Below are 25243 nucleotides of genomic sequence, written 5' to 3'. Positions count from 1 at the left end.
AGTGGAGTGCTTGCCTAACATGACTGAAGCCCTAAGTTCTATATCCAACACCACATAAAACACATGGTGCCTCATACCATAAGCCCAACACTTATGAGGTAGAGGCAAGACTATTGTAAGTTCAAGGTAACTCAGCTACATACATTCAAGGCTAGCCTGAGAAATGTGAGATTCTGCCTCAAAATAAAATATAGAAAGTCCAATATCTTTTTAAAAATATGCTTAGGTAAAATACAATTATCTGGCCAGGAGACTATCCCTCAGGAAGGTTAGTTCCACCTGAAGACACGCCAAAGAGATGGGAGGAATAATTATCCCCTTAATGCAATAATGTTCCTGCACCTCCCTGAAGTCCTTCACCCTGCAGTTGCTTATAGATCTCCTTGCTAAGCCTGCCTACCCTTCTGAGCTCTAACTCAAAAAAGAATAAATTTTTTGAGTCCACTTTCAAAATTATTTAATCAAGAAGACCAAGGAACGACAAAGGGAATCCCAATTTCCAACATAACTATATGAGATTTCATTATGGCATTGTCTTTTTTTATTGATTTTTATTGAGCTCTACATGTTTTCTTTGCTCCCCTCTCTCCCTCTCCCCTCCCCTTCAATCCTCTCCCATGGTCCCCATGCTCCCAGTTCACTCAGGAGATCTTGTCTTTTTCTACTTCCCATGTAGATTAGATCTATGCATGTCTCTCATAGGGTCCTCATTGTTGTCTAGGTTCTCTGGGATTGTGATTTGTGGGCTGGTTTTCTTTGCTTTATGTTTAAAAATCACTTATAAGTGAGTATATGTGATATTTGTCTTTCTGGGTTTGGGTTACCTCACTTAAAATGATGTTTTCTAGCTCCATCCATTTGCCTGCAAAATGCAAGATGTCATTATTTTTTTTTCTGATGTGTAAATGTGTAAATCTACCACACTTTTCTTATCGATTCTTCAGTCGAGGGATATTTAGGTTGTTTTCAGGTTCTGGCTATGACAAACAATGCTGCTATGAATGTAGTTGAGCACATGTCCTTGTGGCATGATTGAGCATCCTTTGAATATATACCCAACAGTGGTATTACTGGGTCTTATGGCATTTTCAAGCATCTTTTTTCTTCCCCTTCTCTCCATTGCCCTCCTTTGTTGTAGCCTCTTATCCACAGTATCCTACTCTGCCACAGACCGGCTCAGGGGAGCCACTCAGACCGTGGAAGAAGCAGGGTCTTGGTAACAGGAAGGCACAAGTTCAGCTAATGACAGACAGACACAACACACAAGAGAGTGGTTGGAATCTGCTGCGATTTTACTGAATTTATGTTTTCATTATATAGTATTCAAACACAGAACAAATCAGAAGGTCATGTATTATTGGTTGGCACAGTATGAAAGCTTCTTTTTGTCACATCAGCAATATTTAAGAAAAACATATTATCAGGGACAGGTGTTAAACATAAAGCATTCTTAGAAGAGGAACTCTTGTCCTTGAGAATGTAAACCTCAGACAAGTAGTTTCATCTTAAGAATAGAAAGTTTCTGTCTCATTATTGCTATCATGGCCTTTCCTCTTTCTAACCCTTTCTTTATTTCATCTAGTGACCAAATATACCTAATAAGTTTTTTGCACCTGCTGAAATATACTTTTTTGTACCTTTTTATGCAGCAGACACTGTGGAGGTTGGGATCTAGGAAGCCTATTCATAAAGTTCAAATTATAACACTCTTTGTCCATCAACATTAACCCATCTATTCCCTTGCTCATCATACACCCCGTGTATGACAAGGGTTCTGCTGTAGTCTTATACATTCCCATACTTTGCTTCCCTATCCCAGAGCTGTTCCCGAAGAGATAATCCTTGTCTTGTAGATATAAGAATATCATTATTATAAAAGATTGTGCAAAGCCCATATCCCGCATAGGCAGCTAATCGAGAAACCTGTCTATGCCCCAAGGGCGGCTAATACCGGGCCGTCTGCCATTGACCTCCAGGAAGCCTAGTCACATAGGACACGTAGCTCCCGTCCAGTATAATGACTTATGTCATGTCACACAGATGAAACTGGAGTTGGTGTGGCACTACTTCATACATCATGTGGATCTTTTTGCCTCCTCTTCGATGTTTCCTTTCCCTTTCTATGGTCTCCTTTGTAGTTTCATAACCTTTGCCAATATTCACTTATGTATATACACATGAACATTTATCCAAAACTGGGATACACACATGGGAGAGAACATGGGATTTAGAAAACATAATATTCTTATTAATGCTTTGGAAATTTCAATTATGCATATAATATATTTTAATTATATTACTCTCTACCTCTCCCCAAAGTCCTCCCAGATATACTCCCTAACAAACCACTCCCCCAGCTTCATGTTCTATTTTTTTTCTTTTATAACCCAGAGAGTCCAATTTGTGCAGCCCATTCACTGTATATAATCAACCCACCAGGGATTATATACTCCTAAAGAAAACTGAGGCTTCCTTGCCCAGAACCCACCAACTGTCAAAAGCCTCTTGGTTAGAAATGGGGGCTCAGGAGCCCCTCTATCTTCTATACTGAAATGTTCACTGGGTTCATCTTGTTTTGGGTTTTGTGCAGGCGACTTCAGCTTCCATGAACTCATGAGGGCAGAGGTCCTACCATGCTCAGAAGACACTGTTTTACTGTGGTCCTACCTGACTTCTGGCTCCTACAACCTTGCTCTTCCCTCTTCTGAAATGGTGTCTGAACTAGGAGGTGGGGCAATATGCTAAAGATGGCCCATCTGTGGCTAAATATTTACAGACATGTATTCTCTTTACTTTGCCCATTTTAAAATTTCTGCATTAACCACTGTCCACTGTACGAAGAAACCTTTCTGATGAAGTTTAATTGCTGCACTCATTTCAGGGTACAGAGATGCAAATTTGAGGGAAGTTCGATACTAATTATGTATACTTAGCAAAAATAATAGTAGTAGATTTACCCTGAGGCCTGTGATCTTTCCAATATTGGGTCCTTGGTCAGATTTACAGTATTGGACATTTGTTTTGTCCTATGAGGCAGACATTAAATCCAGTCTCTTTATGACTGAGAAAGCATTTGGCTAACCCCATAACATTCATGCCACTGTTGTGCCTTGATGTGGGAAGGTCATATATCAATCTGTTGATTTCATTGGTTAATAAAGAAACTGCCTTGGCCCATTTGATAGACCAGCCCTTAGGTGGGTGGAGTAAACAGAACAGAATGCTGGGAAGAAGGGAAGTGAGCTGAGACACCATGCCGCTCCTCTCCAGGGCAGACACAATGAAGCTCCAGCCCAAGATGGATGTACACTAGAGTCTTCCTGGTAAGACACCACCTCGTGGCGCTACACAGATTACTAAATATGGGTTAAGCAAGATATGAGAGTTAGCCAAGAAGAGGCTAGAAACTAATGGGCCATTCAGTGTTTAAAAGAATACAGTTTCCGTGTTGTTATTTTGGGTGTTAAGTTAGCCGTGTGGGAGCCGGGCAGGACAAAAAGCAGGCCTGCTCATAGCTCCTTCTACAGTGCCTATAGTCATGTTTTGCCACACAAGTTGTTCATGTAGCTCACAGGGTTAAGATCTGGCTAAGGCTTTTGAAAACTTTTCTCCCTGAGCAACTACATAGTTTTCAGTACCATGAAAATCAGACAATGGGGAAAGCCTTCTCGTCAGTACTATCTTGAGTTCTTAAACCCTATGACCAAAGTTTGTTTTTGTTTGGTTTTTCCAGCAATAGGGTCTTATCATGAAAGTCTAGTCAGCAACAAAGAGCATGGCAAAACCCTGTATTGCTGTGGAGAGGGGTGTCTGGAACACCCCTGACCAACACCTCAAGGAAAGGTATCCTACTTCTGCCACTGAGATTTTTATCAGTTTATGGCAACAGATTAGGAGCCTGTGTAGGATAACCCCAATTCAACTTTTATATGAATATATAAATTTATAAAATAGTAGGCTTCCATATAGCTTTTTCAGATATTCTTAATGTTAGCTATTCCTTCGCAAACCCTTCCTCTACCCTCCCCTCTCATCTTGTCTCCCCATTATTCCCCCTTCATGTAACCTATATTTTAGTACCGCTACTCCCTTAAGATATTAATTACTTCTTACAACTAGCATCCCCTTTCTTGTTACCTAGATTCTAGATATACTCCAAGTTAAACATACAAATCTAAAGTCTTAATGCTAGGATCCTTATGAGAAAATTTGAGTTTTGTTTTTCTTTATAGGTGAATAAAAACCAATTGTATATAAATATATTTTCATTATCCATTCATCAGTTTATAGACATTAATATGCATTTCCATTGGAACTATGTCCATTTAGCAAAATTATAGTAGTAGGTTCACCCCTGGGTTTGACTGTATTTAGAGTACTCAGCAGGTCTTTGCTTCTGGGGAGCAGGCCTTGAGTCCTATCGGAAAGGAGTCAGTTACCAACACAACATCCATGCCAATATTGCACCTCTGGTGTATCCTCCACATCAGGTGCTATCGTTTTCATGCCCAGCTATTATGAATAGAACAGCAACGAACATGGATGATCTTGGGTCTCTGTAGTTGGAGTTGAAGACCTTTGGTATATTCCCAGGAATGGTATAGCTGGGTTATATGGCAGCATTGCTTCTATCTAAGGAATGCCACAGTGGTTTCTGTGGCTACACCAGTTTGCACCCCACCAGCTGTGCCTGAGGGATCACCATTTCATACTTCCTCACCAACACTTACTGTCTTTGGTTGTATTAATCCTGGCCATTCTGCCTGGAGTAGGGTAAAATTTCAAGCACTTCCAACCCTTGTTTTCCTGGTGGCTGAGGATGGCAAACACTTCTTAAAATGTTTCTTAGCCACTTGAGTTTCTGCTTTAGTTCTTTTTTTTCTTAGTCTTAATACATTTTTACTGAGTGTCAGCCTTTACTGACTCCAAAATGTTTTCTTATTATTTCTTAATAAGAAACCAGGAGATCCGGGGCAACTTTGGAAACAGAAAATCTTAACATTTTGTACTCCAATGCTGTTTGCCCACGTTGTTGTGAGAGGAGAGCATTTGGTGACTGAGAGGGGTCTCACCACCCTGTATCTAGAAGTCAAGTAGGACTTTAAATACCTAAGATTGACCCCTGAGAAGGAAACTCACTCTGCCTGTGCTGAAAGATTCCAAATACCTCGTCATGCTGCCCTGGTCGAAAGAGGAAGGATTGCAAAACTATTCCTTTATTTAATTATTGCCAACCAAGAACATTGGTAAACAGCCTGGCATCTATTCTGCTGCCAGCGTACCAAGTGGCTACTAAAGCAAAGGAAAAATCTGCAGAGCAGACACTGTTTTGCTGGGTGCTAAGACCTAGATCTTTGGAAGATCTGAGACGTGTCTTGGTTTTAGCATTTGCAGTTGAACTATGTCATTATAAGCTAAGTCAGGTTAGCACTGCCTACCATGACCAAGCAGAGGAACAGGGAACTGAAACCCCAAAGTTCAGTGATGCTGTTGACCTCCTAGCCTACCTGATAAATGTTACAGCAAAGTTCACAGACCAGAAAGCTCTGCCAACTGAAATGTTCCAGGTCTTAGAATTTGTTCGTTAGTAAAATTTTAAAGGAGAAAATATAGAGACAAAGAGACATGATAAGAGATAGATAAGTAGATGAAAGGTAGGAGATAGATGATAGATAGATAGATAGATAGATAGATAGATAGATAGATAGATAGAGCGACCCAGGTAGATAGGCAAATAGATGGGCAGATAGGAAGGTAGAGAGGTGGATAGACAGATAGGACCGCATACAAGGAAGACAAATGTTACGCCATTAGTCCACAAAAGAAAAGCACATACTATTCATTCACTGCCACATCACTTCTATGTGGAGATCAGAGGACAAGTTCTTTCTTGGGCACCATTCAAGCTCCTTTTGTTTCCTTCTCACTTTGCCCCAGTTCACCCTTTTTTTCAGATGGTCTCCCTCTTAACTTAGAGCTAAGTCAGCTATGCTGCATGTCCAGAGAGCCCCAGGGATCTACCTGTGTCCACTTCATAAGTTCTAGGATTACAAGTGTGCCCCACCATGCCTAGCTTATTAGCACCAATTCCTGGGCTCGAACTCTAGTCCTTGCTCTTGTTACTCTCTCTAGCCTGTTGCTCTCTCTGTAAATGGATACTTTACCTTGAAACCAGAAAACTGTCTTGGAATTCAGGACAGTCCTTGCATTAGGTCTAATCGCTAGGGCTTAGTCAAGGGACTGATCTTTGCCTTCCTTTGTGGTGAGAAGTCAGTGGAAACTCCAAGCTGGGAGGGAACCATCCTTTGACCTGATTCTGGGAGTGCTTCTGTCTCTTAAGATATTTTAGGATTAAAGTCCTCTTTCGTTGACCATTAGAATCTAAAAATTCCTTAAGGCCCACTTTGAGCTCCTTCTCTACCTTGAAAATGTTCCTGGTTGTCTTTAACCACGACACCCTTCCTTCTCTAAATTCCTAAGAATCGGCAGGATTGGTATATAATCTAGTGTTTTAATTTTGTTGAAAGGACTTTTAGACTTTAGAGTGTCTGAGAGGTTACAGTTTCATTTGGAGTGCTGGTTTGCTTGCTTGACTTTGAGATAGGGTCTCATGTATCCTAGGTTGGCCTTGAATTCACTATGAAGTGAAGGATGACCTTAGATTTTTGGTACCTCTGCCTCTATCTCCCAAGTGATGTGCTGGGATGATTAGCTTGTGTTTCCACATCCAAGCTATGCAGTGATAGGGTAGAACCTACGGCTTCCAGCATGCTAGCCAAACACTCTATCAGTTCAGCTATGTCCCCAGCCCAGCTGACATCCTGGAACCTCCCCTGTTTTCATCAATACATTAAAAACAACTGAGTATTGCTTTCCGAGATTTTAGCCTTTGGACTTTGAGATTATCCCTTGCCTTCCACAAGCTAAGTAAACATCAGAGCCACCACTCCCTCCCCTTTGCTCAGATGACCTCTCCTTCTGATTTGGGTTGACTATGAGGTGATAGAAATTGTACTTAGTCATAGGAAATGATTTATGAATCATTAGCTCTGTAGCTTAGGAAATAATCTAAAGAGTACACAGATGGAATTACACCACAGTAAAAGGTTTCTGTACGCCACAGGAAACAGCAGCGTGACGAGAGAAGAGACAACCTGCAGTGCAGAATAAATGAAAATCTTCGCTAGCTAGTCATCTGACAGGAGATTAATATCTAGAATTTATAAGGAACCCAAAAATTAAACGCTAAAAGAATAAGTAAGCCGACCAGGAAATGGGCAGATGAACTATACAGATACTTCTCAAAAGAAATGGGGCTCTGGGGATGGCTCAATTGGTAAAGTGTCTAGAACCCATGCAAAAAATCCAGGTATAGAGGTGCAGTGCTGAGGAGGTGGATGTGGGCTGATCCCTGGGGTTTGCCGCTCAGCTGGCCTGCCCTAGCTGGTGAGCTTCGGATCAATGAGACATCCTGTATCAAAGAGACGAGTGATGCTCCTGAGAAATGGCCCTCAAAGTTATCCTCCAGCCTCCACATGCAGACGCACAGATGTGTACCCGAAGTCATAAATACATAAAAAGAACCAAAATAAATCTATAAAAATGTCCAACGTCTTTAGCCACCTTGGAAATGAAAATAAAAAAAATACCTTGAGACTCTATCTTACTACAATCAGAATGGTTATACTCAGAAACCTCTCAAAACAGTAAATGTTGTTAAGAATAGGAGTGATTGGGAGAAACTCCTAGATATATGCTAACAGGGTGTTTTGTTTTTTGATTCCCTTTTATTTATTTATTATGTATACAATATTCTGTCTGTCTGTATGCCTGCAGGCCAGAAGAGGGCACCAGACCCCATTACAGATGGTTGTGAGCCACCATGTGGTTGCTGGAAGAGCAGGCAATGCTCTTAACCTCTGAGCCATCTCTCCAGCCCCTTCCCTTTTATTTTTTAAACATTTATTTTGTGTGTGTGTGTGTATTTGAGTGTGTGTGGCTGTGCAGTGAGTGTGTGCAGGTGCATATGTGTGTATATTCGTGTGAAGGTCTATATTGAGGAGTATCTTACTCTGTTGCTCTTCATCTTACTGTTTGTTTCTTCCTTTAGCACATGGTCTCATTATGTTATCCCGACCGGCCTCACACTTTGTATGTAGACCAAGCTAGCCTCAAACTCATGAAGATCCGCATGTTTCTGCCTCCCTAGTGCTGGGATTAAAGGTATGTGCCACTACGTCCTTGAGACAAGGTCTCTCATGGACCTGGAATTCACCAGTCAGCCCAGTTTTCTGGCACAAGAGCCACCCAAATTTGCCTGCTTCTATCTACCCAGCTCTGAGATTATAGGCACACATAGATTTTTACAATTTGTATTTATTCTTTTGAAAATTTTTATGCATGTATACAATTTATCTTGATTTCTCTCCTCCAATTCCCCTCAACCTCCCATCCTATCCCCCTCCCAACTTAAAGTTCCCCTTTTAAAATTTATTTTAAGCTTTGTTATTAAATTAAAAATAGCCCAGCGCTCCGCCTGATCGCCGCCATCATGGGCACGAGTAGCGTGCAGCCTATCAAGCTCGCTAGGGTAACCAAAGTGCTGGGCAGGACTGGTTTGCAGGGACAGTGCACGCAGGTATGTGTGCAATTTATGGATGAAACCAGCTGCTCCATCATCTGAAATGTCAAAGGTCCCATTTGAGAGGGAGATGTGCTCACCCTATTGGAGTCAGAAAGGGAAGCTCAGAGGTTGCCTTGACCTTCCTGCTGGGTCCTGAGTATCCACCACTTGGCCCATGATGACCTGTGACTATTGAATAAAACATTCGTATTGTTTTTTTTTTTTTTAAAAAAAAAGAATAGCCCATTGAATCCTTAGTGCTGTCTCATGTGCATGGGTGTGGGGTCATCTACTGAGGCATAAGCAAGTGACCAATGACCACCCTCTCCTCTAGGAGCCATCAGCTGCCAATAGCTCCTGATCTGCAGTTGTAGGTGGTGCTTCAGGAATCCCTCTATCTTCCAGGTTGGAGCTCCTAATCGGCTTCATCTTGTGCATATGAGTACATGCGCTGTGACCTCACGTGTGCAGCAGCCATGCCATGTCCAGGATGATAACATGTTCTGTGACCTCACGTGTGCAGCAGCCATCCGTGTCCAGGATGATAACATGTGCTGTGAGCTCACGTGTGCAACAGCCATGCAGTGTCCAGGATGATAACACGCGCTGTGACCTCACGTGTGCAGCAGCCCAGCCATGCCATGTCCAGGATGATAACATGCGCTGTGACCTCACGTGTGCAGCAGCCCAGCCATGCCGTGTCCAGGATGAGTACATGCACTGTAACCTCACGTGTGCAGCAGCCATGCCGTGTCCAGGATGATAACATGCGCTGTGACCTCACGTGTGCAGCAGCCATGCCGTGTCCAGGAGCAGCAATTCAGAGCACTTTTCCCATCCTCCAGCTCTCACAGTCTTCTCATCCTTTCTTCCACGATGTGCCCTGAGCCTCAGAAGGGCATTTGACGTAGACGACCTGTCTTTGTCTAAGCACTCACTAATCTTGGCCTTTTGAGCAGTAATTCATCTCCGCCTTACCACTGCCCACTGCAATAGGAAGCTTCTTCGAGCGAGGTTGGGAGCAGCACACATCTACAGCTACATACTTAGTCATAAGGTGGTTTGATAACACAACTATTCAGAAAAACACTGTCAAAAAGCCCCTCTAGGGCCCAAAACTTCCCTAGCCATGTTTTTGTTTTTATCCTGTTTACAATACCAGCCCTGAATTCCCTCCCATGGAGCAGGTCTCACATCCAGGAGAGCATCCGTAAGCAGTTTCACCACTGCTGTGGGCACTTCCTGCCTAGCAGGTCAGTATTGGAGCATCTAAGACTCAGCACTGGATAGGACCATTGCTGTCTCTTCTCCCCCAGCAGCTGGCATAACACGGCAGCCAGCAGGGAGAATTCTCTGGTCAGTTCACGATTGATTTCTCTGTGTCCTACAACCAACGCTTGTGCTGTCTTCAATGATAGGAGCCTGTCATCGAGTTCTGGTGGGCAACTGAGATCAATGGCGATACCCTGTGTAGTATTTTTGGTGCCTCTGAGGCCTCTTTGACCAACAAATCACAGGGAAGCAATTCATGGTTGGCGCTGAGATTTTTATTTAATAGCAGATAGCTTCCAGGAAGAGCAGTGTTCACTAATATGAAGTATTCGAATTCAACCTCCTCTACACCCTAAAAATTGCGTTATTAACTAGAGTACAAAACAGAGGGGTACAGAAGGCTTCTTCACATATCCTAAGTCCCGGCGAACCAGTCCCCTCCTCCCTGTGCCCATCCCACTTAACCCTTGGCTCACGATATTCCCCTCTGTCCTTTCACATCACATGTGTTGTGAAATTCCCTCATTCACTTGTCTTAATCTGGATTTCAAGATCCTAGGTTCCAAGTAGCTTCTTCAAGCAGAGTTCCTTTCGGTTAAGTCTTCTGCTGGCTCTTCCTTGCCCATCACTACCACTCTGCTGCCTGCGCGAATACATCTGCCCCCTGTATTCCTGCTCTCTCCCATTTTACCCATATCCTGCCAACACTACCGATGGCACCACAGGCTCCTGCACCAGACCTGCCCACAGCTCCAGAAGCCTAGCCTCCATGTCTCCTATGCCAAGTAAGGACCGCAGCTTCTCCTGCCTAGGCCTGCCTAGGTCACCTGATTAAACACCTGCTCTTGCTGCTTAAGCCTGCCTATACTTTCCTGGCACTTCCCTCCAGGTGCCAGTTCTGACAAAAGCTTCTGGGAATTCTGTGGCAGGAGTCCAGCTCCCAGGACCTCCTGCACGTGGCTTTTTATGTGAGTGCTGGGAATCCAAACTCCGGTCCCCACACTTGCAGGGCAAGCGCATTACTGATTGAGGCATCTTCCCAATCACACCTCGCAATCTTCTGTCTGTCACCATCTACACACCCTGTCTTTGGCTCTGCCCACACAGATGCTCTGGAAATGCTTGCTAACTGAATGTTTTTATGAGCGTGGGTAAAAAGACAGCATAAATGCAAAGCATGATTTTTGTCCCTCACCTGGGTCGCCCAGGAGCACCATTCTCATTTTCTCATCCGTAGATGACCACGTTGCAGAGAGAGGGTCTCATAAAACATGCAATTTAATGAAGCCATCTGGGAAGACAGTCATCATATAAATGCAAGATATTGATATTATCTGGCTACTTGGGAAAGAACCATATAAATGAAGGTGCAGCCCAGCTCCATAATTCAAATCTGGTGCTGATGTACAAGGTCTTTGAATGATAGACTTCTCAGATTAATATTTCTTACAAGTCCAAGGCTACCTCTCTCCACTCCTTGGCAATTTTGAGAGTTAGTTTTGAACAGAGATTTTTTTTTCACTTTTTGGGAAAATAGATTTTATATTTTAAAACATTTTTTTCAGCATCAGGTGAGGACCTCGAAACAGATTTGTTTAATGTCTTTATTGCTTTTTAATAGCTTCTTTTCTTTACAAGCAGGAAATGCTACAGATGAGTTTGGCATGTCTTTCCCATTGGAACAACTGTGCAGAGTGTTGTGCGTGTGTTGAGCAGCCTGATCAGCTCTGCTGCCCTCTCTTCTTCTGTGTCCTTCCAGCACATTGGTGTCCTTTGCTTCTGAGGTTGTCCTGAAGGCCACTCTGGAAGGAGCAACCCAGCGCTGTGTGTTCCTCTTAACCAACTGTTCTCTGGGAGACAGTTGCTGAGACAATTCTATAGGAGGGTTCTCTAGAGGGACAGGAAAGGTAGAATGAATTTATACTACAAAGAAGAGTTAATAGATTGGCTCCCACCAGACAGGCCCGAATAGTCAAAATGTGGCTGTCTCCGTGCTGGAGAGACTGGGAACTGAGACGTTCAGCCCAGGTGGTGGATACCCCAGCAGTTCCAGTCCTGGAGCTGGAGGCTTAGAAGATGTTGGGAGACTTGCTGGTCTTCAGTCTGCATGGAAGCCAATGAAACTTGGAGTCTGACATTAGCAAAGATTGTCAGCAGCAGCATAACAGACCAACCCTGTGTGTGTGTGTGTGTGTGTGTGTGTGTGTGTGTGTGTGTGTGTGGTGTCTGCAGGTGAATGTTTATAAGCATTGGCTCACTACTGTTTGCTTTACCTGTTTCTTGCATGTGGACGGGTATACAATCCCTCGGCTTCCTTCTCTGGCTACTTACTGCCTCTGCCTCCATAGTGTCCTCAGAAGACAAAAGAGGACACTGGATACCCTGGTTACAGGTGGTTGTGGGATACTGGATATAGGTGCTGGAAGTCAACACCAGGTTACCTGCTCTTGTCAGCTAAGTTAAGTTTCTAGCCCACTTAGAACATTTTAAACTGACTGACCATTAGAAGGTGCTGGACATTCTGAGTAAAGATCTTCTCCCCTCAATCAGTCCTTCCTGAAAATATCCCCAGACCCCCCTAGAGGCATTTCTCAAGTGACTTGACAATCAAGTTGGCAATCAAGATCAAATCACAATTATAAGTTCAGTCTCACCAATGATTACACCATGACAACCATCTTGCTAGCTCTGGCACTCCTGGTCTTTTCTACAGTCTGGGATAGAAATAGAATGCATGTTTCCTCTGCTTGATACACCGTCTTGTGACCTCTACTGAAGAAATTGATATCAGCACCGAGGTTACAGTTGCCACTTTCATGTGAACTGAAGTTTCTGTTTGACACTACCTTTCCCACATACATGTCTGGAAAAAAACAGGATCCAGTATTTGAGTGTGTCTGCCATAAATACTGAGTCCATGTGGCTCAGGCTACACACACACACACACACACACACACACACACACACACACACACACACACAAACTCACCACACTCACCAGGTTACACACGCACACACTTCACTTCACTCTTCCCAGAGGTGAGTAGACACTCATGGGCATGGTCTGGGTTTGATGCAGTTGTAGGTTTTCCTGTCCCAGGAACCACACATAGGGTTTACTTGGATCATATGTATAACGAGGACGGGAACTGCAAAGACTGTGCACACTTTGCCTGGTTGACGACTGGCGGGGCTAATGTCTTTTGTGGTCTGAATGTGAAGTGTTTCTCCTCATAAGCTCCTGTGCTTGAGTGTGGTCCCCTGATGGAGATGCTGTTTTGAAGTTGGCCTCTAGGGGCAGGCTTTGAGATACATTCACCATGAATGTGGAGACCAGAGATGTTAGGTGTCTTCCACTATCGTTAGCCACTATCTATGTTTTTGTTTTGTTTTTTGAGACAATGTCCTCCACTAGAATTGGAGCTCACTAGTTGGACTGAGTGATTGCCAGTGATCACCAGGGATCCACTGTCTCTGCTTGACCCCCTTCCCTGGAAATACGGTGGGGTTTCAGGTACATGCCCCTGCAACCCATTTTTTTCTGAATGCTGGGCATATGAACTTGAGTCCTCATAAGGCAAGTCCTTTCTCTCCAGCCCAGGCATGAAGGTTTTATAGCTTAGCCCCAGGTCCTAGCACGTCTCTGTTTCCTGGCTGCAGAGCAGTAGTGGTAGTGTATTTACTTACTTTTTGTAAAAACAGATACACAGGGTAGTGTCTTCTTTGCTTTTTGTTGATGTAATAAAACACCATGGCCAAAAGTGACTTTTGGAAGAAAACCCTTATTTTGGCTTATAGTTCCCAGAGGGAGAGTCCATAATGAAGGCAGAGGCAGTCCAGAGAAGGAAGCTGAGGGATTGTATACCCATCCACATGCAAGAAACAGGCAAAGCAAACCAGTAGAGAGCCAAGGCTTATAAACATTCACCTGCAGATGCCACACACACACACACACACACACACACACACACACTTCACTTGTATGTACAGCTGTTAAAGTCTTAACAATGTTTTTAATGTTTAGAATCTCTTAAATTCTTGAGGAGGCATAAGGAAGCATCTATTCACCCCTGACAGGGCCACAACAGACCAAAGAAACAATTCCATACAAGTCCAGCATGATTAACTGATGAGCTCACCGACTAAGGGACGGCTTGCAGACGCACGAGTGACTGACTACTCACAGTGATAACATCTTTGGAGTTTCCCCTCCCCATCCACCTTTTACTTCTTACATACTCTAGCACTCCCCAAAGACCAGGTGGAGTTAGAAGGCTGTGGGGGAGGTGGGTAGCATCTCTGGTGAAGTCTGGAGACCCTCTCCCCCTCCACCTGTGTCTATGAGGGAATGTTGGAAGCTTTGTCACCGTGACTACGCCCTAGTTATCTTTTTTCACTGTTTCTTTTTTTTTCACCATTTAGACAGGAAGACGGTGCAGGGTACTCTGTAGTTTCCGGCAGCAATCTCTTCTCTGTGACTATGATTGTATCACACTCAGAAGAAATACTTACCAAAAAATATCCAAGCTTTTTTTTTCACACTACAAAACATGAAACTATATTATGAATGTGATACCAAACAGTCTGAATATCCTTAGGGAGTAGAATTCTAACTTCAAAAACAAGTAGGGGATGATCCCATCAAAATAGCCATCAGTAAACCGCGCGGTCCTGGCTCACGCCTTTAATCCCAGCACTCGGGAGGCAGAGGCAGATGGATCTCTGTGAGTTCGAGGCCAGCCTGGTCTATAAAAGCTAGTTCCAGGACAGGCTCTAAAACTACAGTGAAACCCTGTCTGGAAAAACAAACAAACAAAAAATAGCCATCAGTGGCATGTCTGTGGCTGCTCTGTTGAGGACACAGCAGATTTGCCTCAAATTAAAAACATGCATACACTCTTGCAAAGGAACCAAGTGCCTTGCTCAGCCATCATCAGAGAAACTTCCTCAGCAGCAGATGGGAGCAAATGTAGAGACCCATAGCCAGACATTATGCAGTGAGTGAGAGACCTTGGAACATTCAGCCCTAAATTGGATGTCTCCATCAAATACCTCAGCTCAGAGCTCAGGGAACCCTGCAGAAGAGTAGGCAGAAAGAGTGTAAGAGCCAGAGGGGATGAAGGACACCGAGAAGACAAGGTCCTTTAAATCAACAGGATTGACACACACATAGGAACACGCAGAGTCTGAGGCAGCATGCACAGGGCCTGCACAGGTCTGCAGCAGATGGGATCCTAGGGGCTGAAAGAAGGGCACATATGCCCCATGCCTGTCCAGAATCAATAACCACTTGCAAATGAAGATTTAGTTTTTCCCAAAGGAGTCTCCCTTGGGAAACAAACTATTCTTAAGGATAGTTTACATGTCCAGTAGTAGATGGCCAACAGCAACAAACAAATGAATTCAAAGGCATCTTTGGAGGTTCCTTGTTTCACATTACTGTCTCAGAGATCTTTTTATATTATTTTAAAATTTGTTTTATTTATATTTTTCTATTCTTTCTTTTAACCCTAAAGGTTCTTTGCACATACATTACAACTCCAGTTTAGTGGGTTTTTTTTTTTATGGGATTCCAGAGTGTGAGAATGAGTGGGTGTCTGTATCTATATCTCTTTCTTGTATGTTTTCTCGGGTTCTTTCCCTTCTGTTTATTTTGCCTTGTTCCTATGTGCTAGTTTTTGTTCTACCTTATTTTACTTCATTATTATTCTTTAGGCACCTGTTGGTTTTCTAACGAGATTCAGGAAGGGGGTGGATCTAGATGAGAGATGAGACAAGGAGGAATTGGGATGAGTGGAGGGAGGGGAAACTGTAATCAGAAAATATTGTGTAAAGAACCAAATCTATTTTCAACAAAGAGAAAAACCATACAAGAGAGAAAGCTTTTGCCTAAAACATTAGGCAATTATGGGAAGCAAGCATTTGCTTTTAGATGTGTGTGTGTGTGTGTGTGCATGTGTGTGTGTGCATGTGTGTGTGCATGTGTGTGTGTATGTGTGGTGTGTATGTGTGTGCACGTGTGTGTGCATGTGTGTGCATGTGTGTGTGTGTGTGCATGTGTGTGTGCATGCATGCAAGGTGCCCACAGAGGGCAGAAGAGGGGATCGGGTCTCCTGGAGTTGTACTTTCAGGTGAGGTTGTGAGGCTCTCAGTGTGGGGACTGGACCTGAGCTCTAGTTCCCCACAGTAGCAGCAAGCAATCTTAACCACTAATCTATCTCTCCAATCCCCAAAGCATTTGCTTTTAATGGCATACAGAGAGAAATTGACCTTCCAGATAACTGCCTGTCTTCTTAGCTGACATTGGTTTCTTCTCAGCTAGTTATCACAATAGGGGAAGACAGAGAGGTACTGCAGGCTTCCTCTTAGTCATGCTGGTGGTGGGAAGATGAGATTTCCTGTGGAAGAATTAAAGAAATACGGGTTCATATTTAAAGTCATTTGCATTCAGAAAACTGAGGCAAGAACATGTTGAGATTTTCCTGGTCTGCAAAACAATTTTAAACAGCTTGACCAATTTAATGGTTTCAAAATTAAAGACACTGAAAGAAAGGAAAGAAGGAAAGAGGGAGGAAAAGAAAGGGAAGGAAGGAGAGAGGAAGAGAGAGAGGGGAAGAGGGAACAGAGAGCTGGGAATGTAACTAAGTGTTCGAGCATCTACCAAGCATGCATAAGGCTCTCTGTTATAGTCAAAATAATCTAGTAAAGAAAAAAAGAGATTAAGCTCTTTGCCTAGTGCCTGAAATTTTATGAAAGAAAAAGGTTATAGTTATAACTAAGAGGTTTAAAGAATTGGCAAGATCTTAGTTACTTTGCTGCTGCTGTGATGGAAAACTCTGAAAAAGCAATAGAGTGGAGTTTATTTGTGCTTACAGTAACAGAGGAACACAGTCTCTGATGAAAGGGGGGGGGGATGGACTCAATGGCAGGAGCCGGAGCTGACTGGTCACATGACATCTGCACCCAGGAAGCAGAAGAGGAGCAGGAAGTAGCACCAGGCATAAAGCCTCAAGACCATCTATTAGTGGCTCGCTCCCTCCAGCAAGGCTCTGTCTCCTAAAGGTTCCACCGCTTTCCAAACACCTTGCTTGCTGCACAAACATGAGCATCTAAATTCAAGCCCTAGTTAGCACATAAAAGAGCCAGATATGGTGGCTCACCCTTGTAATCCCAGTACTGGGAAACGTGGGTATAGGAGGATCCCTGGGGTTCACTGGCTAGTCTAGCCAAATCGGTGACCCTGTGGTACAGTCAAAAACCCTGTATTAGTTAGGGTTTCTATTGCTGTGTTTAAACCCTGTGATCAACAGCCATCTTTGGAGGAAATGGTTCATTTGGCTTATGTGTTACAAGCTATCATCAAGGGGAAGCCAAGGCAGGAACTCGGGGCAGGAACCTGGAAGCAGTAACTGAATCAGAGGCCATGGAAGAACGCTGTGTTTTAACTTCCTCCCATGGGTTGCTCAGCCTGCCCAGGAATGACACCATCTACAGTAGAGGGCCCGCCCTAGTCAAACATTAATCTATAAAATATCCTCACAGACTTACTTGCCTATAACCCAGTCTGATGGAAGCATTTTCCTCAGTTGGCATTTTCTCTTCCTAGATGGCTTATATCTGTATCAAGTTAAGAAAAGCTCACAAGCACCGACTCTGTCTCAAAATACCATGGTGAGGTTAGAGAGATGACTCAGTAGTTAAGGGAACATACTGCTCTTGCAGAGGACCCAAGATTGGTTTGCCAGCACCCTCACTGGGTGCTCATAACTACCTGTAGCTCCACCTCCAGGGGATCTGATGCTCTTCTCTGGCCTCTGAGGGCACCCGCACACACTGTGACGTACACAGCCACAGAGAGAAACATACAATTAAAACTAAGATGAATCTTTAAAAATAATGATGAGAGGCCGGGCGGTGGCGGCGCACGCCTTTAATCCCAGCACTTGGGAGGCAGAGGCAGGCGGATCTCTGTGAGTTCGAGACCAGCCTGGTCTACAGAGCTAGTTCCAGGACAGGCTCCAAAACAACAGAGAAACCCTGTCTCGAAAAAAAACAAAAAAAAATAATAATAATGATGAGAGCAACTGAGAAAGCACCCTACATTGACCCTGGCCTCCACATCACAAGAAAAGCACCCCTACATTGACCCTGTCTTCAGTATCCCTAGGAAAGCACCCCCATGTTGATCCCAGCCTCCATATGACACATGCATGTGCGCCAGCATGTACACGTATGTACACAGGAATGTGTGTGTACATTCCTAAAGAATAAAAGGAAAATGCTAGGAGACACTGGCAGATTCTCTTAGACACATGACTCAGTTTAATTAGATTGTCATGTCTGACTTGTTGGTGTCAGATTTCACGGACTCTCCCAGAGAATCCTCCCGATAATTCAGTGGAATTCGCTGCGACTTTGCTCCTCTGCAGGGAGAGGGAGTCTGGCCTGAATTGGGATGTTTCTGTTTCTGTTCATCATGCATTTGTTTTCCCTCTCAGCTCAGTCCTGCCTGCCAAGAGCAGCTCGGACATTCATCTGCATGCTTCCATTGCATGCATCCCTTCAACTGAGGCTCCCGGAGGCTGTGGCCGAACTGCAGAAAAGCCAGTCTGCAACAACGACAAGAAGGCAGAAGAAGAAAACACCATCAGAGAGCCTGCTCCCTAATTTGGGCTTTTATGGTACTTGAAATTTGTGTTTGTTAATTCTCTCCTAGCTTAGCATTTTCCTGCCCCTCTACTATGACTCGATACATTAAGGACGAGGTACATAGGCATCAGCTACAATGAGTAAAAAGGCTCAATATACACCTTGTGTATGCCCTCACAAGCCCTTTGGGTTTTTGTTGATGCTTGCCTGTTTGTTTTAAAATAGAGTCTCAGTTGCCCAGGCTGGCTTCACATTCCCTACGCAGTCAAGGCTGGCCTTGAACTTCTTTCTCATCGTCCTATGTCTTCCTCCTGAGTACTGGGATTACATGTAAGCACCACTATTTTAAGCTTCAGTTCTGTGAGGTTCTTTTTAATGAAAATATTTTTTTCAAAATGTGTGCGTTTTCTGTTAACTTGAAGCCACAACTACTAATTATCAGCAATATTTCCTTTCATATTTATTTCCGTAAGTCATTTTCCAAAATAAGTTCCGTGAGATGCTCATAAATTCTTCATGGGAAAAGCCTCTGTGGTCAGACATCAGATGAATTTCTGTTACACAAGCTAAAGAAGATTTCTTTGCAACAATCCTTTTTGTTCCTTTTATCGTGCCAAACTCTCTGATCAATCTCTAAAAGGAAGTGTAGTTTACACCCCAGAACTCAATTCCTTGAGAGTCACCTAAACAAATTAGTATTCTGACATTTAAACAAGACTGCCTTCCTAATTGAGGGCTTGACTTAAACTGTGAATCATGGAAGACAGACATCCACTGAACCAGTGGCCGTTTGTCCAGATCTTTTTTATTATTTTTTGGACAAATTTACCTGAAATTGTTATAATATCTCCCTAGTACTATAAAAGAGATAGTAACGATGGCATGACTTTTCCATCTGGTCCAGTCAGTCTAAAGCTTTGAACTGGCTTCTAGGCAAAGGTTGTTTGTACCATGCAGCTTCAAACCATCTCTACTGAACTCTTCATCTTTTGTTTCTGAATTAATGCGACACTTGCCTTGGGGTTAGATGGGATGTGATCTTCCCTTGGCCTGGCCCTGGTTGGTGGCTCAAGCAGAAAGATTCTGATCATTTCCCCCATTGTGAAACTGCAAACGTAGCCATGCTCAACTCTATAGAAAGAAGTCTTTTCCAGGACTCCAGCGGTTTCTGCTGCTGCGGTTCCACGGTGTCTACCGGCTGTGAGATGATAGGGCTTATTCATAGAATTTACACTCTGGTGGTTTGATAAATACATAACATGTTGAAGAGGAGTTTCGTGGAAAAGCAAACGTTATTCATCAGGGCTTTAGTTTTTCTTCTCTCTGCTTTCGGCTGAGCTATAGTGTAAGTTGCTTTTTTCAAATTTTTATTTATTTCCCATTTATCAGGTCTTCTTTAGATTCTCGCCCTAATCAAATCCAAACAAGAGCAGCAATTCCAAGTGTGGCAGGGGTGTGTACGTCTTTTTCTTTGCATTATCTTTTGTTCACATATTGAGGGCTACGGAAGGCAAGACTCAGCAAGGCCCTGTTTTATAGTGTGTTTCCTGCTTATCGGTAATTTGTTCCCTCTGACCTTCTGCCTCAGACAATTAATTTTCTTGAACTGCTCATACCCTGGAAGAACATGGTGGGAGGGGGGTGGATGATGTTGGCACTGGTGAAAATAATCCAGGAAGCAGAGTCATGCAATTATTCAAACACCTAATCTTATCTCTTGTTTCATTTTTATATCACAGGTACACGTTTAAAAGTATTCGATGGACCGGGATGCTGTCCCGCACCTCCAAAGCCCAGTAAATAAATGCCACTAAGTGCCACCAGGAGTGAAAGGGCTCGTAATGAGCAGTGTGCGGCGATATGGGCTTCATTCATCATTCTGTTCAGACCAATATTGAGGCTCTTGTTATCAGCAGGATTCGTGGCGATGTCATCGCACTGGGCATAAATCTTCTGTCAGTGTGGCGCAGCCTGATGCCCTATTAAAAGTCTGCCTTCACCTAATCACAAAATGACCTTTCGATGTCTTTAATTAACCTCTGACCCGAACCATGCCAATGTCTTGTAGGTAGGTAAATCTATGGCATGACATTTGCTTGGGGCACTCCATCTGTCTTGGTTCAATCATTGTACCCTTCCGATTATGGCTTAAAGGAAATACAGTTGGGACTCCTCTTAATAGTTGGATTAATCTTTAAAAGGTTAGAACATAATATTTTCCTCTGAGCTCCCAGCAGTGACTTTGCAGCTATTTTCCCCTTGGGAGTTAGGCTCCCCCACTAAAGTAAGTTTAGGTAAAGTCCTCAATTTCAGCAATAATATCCTCTTTCCCACCCAAAGTTATTTCTCTTGAGTGGTTTGGGAGCCAGAGACACTCTGATTGGACCAGAGAACAGAAGCCTTAAAGCACAACCTTTCCTCATTTGCCCAAGACAATGGGATGGACCCGTGGTGTGGAAATAAGAGAAAGAGATGGGAGAATCGGGGTTTCATCTTAATTTAGGATCGAGGTGGTCTGTGCTGCACTGTATGTACCCATTTGGCCCTGAGACCTCTTTAGGTAACAGAACAGCAATCCTGTCTCATTCTCTACGAAGTTAAATGCCACCATGGACTCCTATGTGAATTAGTGAATATTACAAATGTAAAATAGTTACAAACAAACACAATTTCCTTACATAAAATCGAGCCACAGATTGATCAGAATGCTGACTCATTTCAATGTGATGGTTTGTTTCACACGGCAGGTTGTAATTGGTCTATAAATCACACCAAACTGAATAAAACAAGAGTTTGGAGGAACCTAAGCTGCGTCCAATTTTATACTCAAGCAGAAGCTTGCAAGAGCTTAGACTGGTTATCCCTGAGGTCTTTCTCCATTATAAAAGTCCATGAGTCAGGGTGGTAGGATTCCAAACTCTGGGCTATTGGATCTGAGTTTCAGAAGTTTCCTGTCTTTCAACTGCTGTTTCTAAGTTAGACTGCAAATCCTTGCTTGCCAGCTTGCTCTGTGGAACCCTTGCCAGCACCATGCCCACCCAAGATTTACAGGAGTGATGGGGATTTGAACTCTGGCCCTCTTGCCTGTATGAGTAAGTGCCTTAACCACTGAGCCATTTCCCCAGCCCATGTTATCTTTTTTATCTTAAATTTAATAAGTAGTATGGGATAGTCATACCTTGAGATTTGTGTTGGGAAATGCTTAGTTTGATAGCCATATGAAGAACGGATCAGAATAAGACAGGGAGATTCGAGAAGAAGCTAATATCAACCCCTTATATTATATAAAACCCCTTGAGAGTAAGCCACAGAAATTAGGCCCCTCTAGACCTTTCTTTGGACTCCAGAAAAAGTTATATTTTTGTCTCTTTGTGGGCACCAAAATGGTAAGGGGTGAAAGACCCTTGTGTCCCCCAAAATGCTTATCACTTTTTAGGACCAAGAGGCAGTCCAGAGACCTCTCTACTTCTATGTCATTTCTGCTGAGACCACAAGAGAATCAGACCGTGACATCTAGTCCAACACCTGCCCTCATAAAACCTTGGCGACTTCATACTGACGAAGTCACTCCAGGAAACAGTCAAGGGAAATTTCCCTCTGAGGTTCAGCGATTACAGTTTAAAAAAAAAAATCAGGGTGTATCAGTATGTTAAGGCCCTTGCCGCCAAGTCCGGTGACCTGAGTTTGATCTCCTGAACAAACATGGTGGAGCGAGAGAACCGACTCCCCACGGTCGTTCCACACCATGTACACACAGAGAGAAGGAGAGCGAACAAACAAACAAACAAACAAGTAAAATGTCTTTTCAAAACTCAAAGCCCTGGTTCTGGAGAAGCAGTTTACTAGTTACAAACATACTCTTCCTGAAGACCCAGTTCAGTTCCCAGAACCCACATGGTGGTTCACAGCTATCTGTAATCAAGCTCCAGAAAATCCAAGGCCCTCTTCTGGCCTCTGAGGGCACAGGTATCTAGACAAGCACATTCTGTGAATATTTATTCAACTCTTTTAAGTGTGTGTGTGTGTGTGTGTGTGTGTGTCTGTCTGTCTGTCTGTCTGTCTGTCTGTGTGTAAGCACAAACATGTGGGTCCAAGTACATGCAAGCACAGCATGCAGGTAGAGGTCAGAGGACAATCTCCAGCCTCATTCTTGAGGTCCCTTCCATCTTTTGGTCTGAGACAGGGTCTCTCAGTGGCCTGGGACTTCACCAAGCAGGCCTACCCAGCTGACCAAGAGCTTTCAGGGAGTCTCCTGGCTCCACCCTTCTCCCCAGCTCTGGGATTACATGAACATGATGCCATTATCTATTTTTATGAGGGTGTAAGAGACTGAATTCAAGTCCTCAGGCTTGTGAGGCAAGAGTTTTACTAACTAAGACGTCTCCCAAGTCCTTGTTTATTCAACCCTTACATGCCAGCCACCTCCAAAGTTTTAAATGATGAATCAAACTGTCTTGTAGGGGCCTGTACTGACATAAAGGGACACGGGAACACTTATGAACCTACTGTGTACTGGATACTTTGCATTGATTGTCTGATTTGGACATTGATGCAGCTCTAAAAAAATAGAAATTGTAATTCCCACTTTATGAGTAGGATTTGAACCTAGACTCATTGACCACAAAACCTTTGACTCTCTGTCACTCACTGCTCTTCCTCAAACAAGAGCCCCCTTTCAGAAGCTGACTCCTAAGAAGTAAACTTAGCTTCTTCACTTCCTGGCTTTGTAAAGTGGAGTGAGTCCCGTTCGTGAAAGTGTTGCCGAGCATGAGCAAGTTGCATTCGTGCAAAGCACTTAATAATACGTGCAAAATAAACACTTGCTAAATGATGACTCCCTTGTAAAACACACACACACACACACACACACACACACAAGAAAAGAATGCCTCCAAGCCACCAGATCCCCTGCAGGAAACATGCGTGTTCAAGAATTGACTTCTGGATGTCCTTTTACAAACCACAAAATTTTCTGGATTCTCTGTAGCTAACTTCTGAGTTATCTCTGGTACAAATACGAAAGAAAACATTCAAGAACTCTATGTTGGGGATAGAAAAGCAATCAAGGAGGAGCTGAGATTCTGCAATGACACAGGAACATGGTGGTTCATCTTGACTGTCACCATTCCTGGATCTGGAATAAACCCAGACACATACCTCTGGCTGAGGCTGTGAGTGTGTTTACAAGAAGGATTAACTTCAGAGTGGGTGGCACTTCCCAGCAACGACCCAGGGAAAAAGTGATCAGAGAGAAAAGAGTGCAGCTTGGCTGCTTTTGCTTCTTGCTGGTGAGTGAGTCTACTCCTTGGTGTGGCTGTCGTCTTCCTTTGCTGCTGTCTGAACCCAGCTTCTTAGCCTTCAAAGCATAGAAAAGCTCCTCTCCAAAAATCCTCCAGGCCTTCAGACCTAAACAGGGACTGCTGAGGCACCCAGCCTTGTGGACTGAGCAGCCAATGGCTTTTCAGCGTCTCCAACATTCAGATGGCCATTGTTGGGCTGCCCCGTAGCCTGTCTGTTGTACACCAAGCTAGTACATATTATTCTATGGCATGAATTCATCTACCCATTCTCTTCCTCTAGAGAACCCTGACTAATACAACAGGGAACTCAGAAAGAAATTGGGCCAAAAAGAAATGAGGAAAAGGAGAAGAAAAAAACAGGAGGAGGAAGAAGATGGGGAGGAGGGAGAAGAGAGTGAAAGTGGAGAGTTGCCTAGCAACACCAGGAAGCAAAAGGAAAAGCCAGGTTTGAACAGGACCTCAGTCAGAGCTATAGTGTAATCCTAGTTACTAGATAGATACTTCAAATGCACCAAATTAGCCATAAAAGAATTCCAGATATTTTCCCATTGTGTGTTTCAAACTACTACATGACATTCTTTATTTTCCCTCCATTGTGGAGCATTGTTTTTTTAATTGATTTTATTGAGTTATATTTTTTCTTTGCTCATCTCCCTGTCTCTCTCCTCCCCTTCAACCCTCTCCCATGGTCCCCATGCTCCCAATTTACTAAAGAGATCTTGTCTTTTTCTATGTCCCATGTAGATTAGATGCATGTAGGTCTCTTTTAGGGTCCTCATTGTTGTCTAAGTTTTCTGGGATTGTGATTTGTAGGCTGGTTTTCTTTGATTTATGTTTAAAGACCACTTATAAGTTAGTATATATGATAATTGTCTTTCTGGGTCTGGGTTACCTCGCTCAATATGATGTTTTCTAGCTCCATTCATTTGCCTGCAAATTTCAAGATGTCAATATTTTTCTCTGCTGTGTAGTACTCCATTGTGTAAATGTAGTACATTTTCCTTATTCATTCTTTGGTTGAGGGGCATTTAGGTTGTTTCCAGGTTCTGGCTATGACAAACAATGCTGCTATGAACATAGTTGAGCACATGTCCTTGTGGTACAATTGAGCATCCTTTGGATATATACCCAAAAGTGGTATTGCTGGGTCTTGAGGAAGGTTGTATCCTAATTTTCTGAGAAATCTCCTTACTGATATCCAAAGGGGCTGTACCAGCTTACACTCCCACCAGAAATGCAGGAATTTTCCTTTTATCCCATAACCTCTCCAGCATAAGTTTTCATCAGTGTTTTTGATCTTGGCCATTCTTACAGATATATGATGGAATCTCAGAGTTGTTTGAATTTGCATTTCTCTGATGACTTAAGGATGTTGAACATTTCCTTAAATGTCTTCAGC

At 43.4% G+C, this 25243-nt stretch overlaps 1 pseudogene; it reads left to right on the top strand.

Moving 5' to 3' along the window:
* The first annotated feature begins 8551 nt into the window (after positions 1–8551).
* On the top strand, positions 8552–8761 carry LOC102002345 (annotated as a pseudogene).
* Positions 8762–25243: the final 16482 nt, after the last annotated feature.

This window comes from Microtus ochrogaster, chromosome 6 (assembly GCF_000317375.1).
Source record: "Microtus ochrogaster isolate Prairie Vole_2 chromosome 6, MicOch1.0, whole genome shotgun sequence".
Lineage (NCBI taxonomy): Eukaryota > Metazoa > Chordata > Mammalia > Rodentia > Cricetidae > Microtus > Microtus ochrogaster.
This window is presented reverse-complemented; position numbering and strand designations above follow the sequence as displayed.